This window comes from Apis dorsata, unplaced genomic scaffold, assembly GCF_000469605.1.
Source record: "Apis dorsata unplaced genomic scaffold, Apis dorsata 1.3 scaffold_291, whole genome shotgun sequence".
Classification (NCBI taxonomy): Eukaryota; Metazoa; Arthropoda; class Insecta; order Hymenoptera; family Apidae; genus Apis; species Apis dorsata.
This window is the reverse complement of record NW_006263566.1, coordinates 642,658-644,054: the sequence shown is the minus strand read 5'-3', so window position 1 is coordinate 644,054 and position 1,397 is coordinate 642,658.

The following is a 1,397-nucleotide window of genomic DNA, read 5'->3' as shown; positions in this document are numbered from 1 at the left end:
GGTGGAGAAAAAGTCAACAATCGTGGTGTTTTAATCCAAAGGGTCGAGTCGAGAAAGAGAGAGAGAAAAAAGGAGAGAGGGAAGCTGAAGGGAAAAACGGGGACGTGGCGCGTGGAAATTCAAGATCTCTCACGTAATCCTCGAAGTCGTACACCGTTTTCGGAAGCTGCACAAAAGGACAAGTCGGGGGCCGACTTCTCCCGGTGAACGGGCCAACAAAAGAGGAGAAACGACAAAAAAAAAAGAAAAAGAAGAAAGGGGACGGGGAAACAAATAGGAGGGCGGGGGGAGGGGAAAGGAAAAGGAAGTGGAACGAGCAGCGAGCCGTGGTAATTGGGCGAACAGTCGGTAAGTAATTTCAGGAACGTGACCAGGCGATGGAAAGGCGGTCGCCGGAATGGAAATCGATGCCAACACCGGGAACACCGGATAGTTTACCATGGAAGCCTAATTTCCTGGAGACGATCCACGGTTGCCTCGCGCAATCAACCGTACACCGCTATTTCTTCCGCCTTGAAACCATTTCGATGAATTTCGTATTATGTTACGAATACGTAGCAGGTTCTTTGAATGATGATTTTCGCAATGGATCTTAGTAGAAGTAAATATAAATGGATTTTTATGTTTCGTTTTTTTTGGAAACGATTTTTGATTTTTTGATTCGGTATTATATTTAAAACGAGCGTTAAATTAAGTGAGTAATTTACATAAAATAACGCAAAGTCACAAGTGAAACTTTGACTTTAACTTTTCAAATGTGAAAAAACGTGTGAAAAACCACAAATTATATCGTCAAAATCCACTCGCAGGAAATAGAGGAAATCGTAAAACCATTAAAATTACTTTTTATTTTATCCCAATATCTCAATTTGTTGCTGAGATATAAGGATTTAAAGTCTTCATGGTACTTAGAGAAATTAGAAATGGCCCAATGACCTATATTCTTTCTAGAAATACGTATTAAGACTTCTAGGAATCGCAGGATAGGTCAGTGAGAGGTGCGAACGAGAGATCCGAGAGAAGCGAGGATAAAGATAATGAATAACTAAAAAATTGCTTTTTTCTTTACGCGACGACATCTAGAAATCGTATCGGGATAATTGAAAAAGCGTTTTAAAGATTAAGATTTAGCGCTTCGTCCGCTCAAAAATAATTATCTTATGACGGTTTAAAGTTTTTCAAATTTTCATTAAATTTAATCGGATTTAAAATATAAATGATTAAAAAAAATCATTCTTCTTTTCTTTACATTACAATATCTTAAGAATTAAAAGTAATATCGAAATAAATGAAAAAGCGCTTTGAAAAAGTATTTCTAATAGCCTTTCATCCATCGATCGAANAATCACCATCTTCGGAATTATATTTAAATTTTTCTTTTAATCGAGTTTTAAATA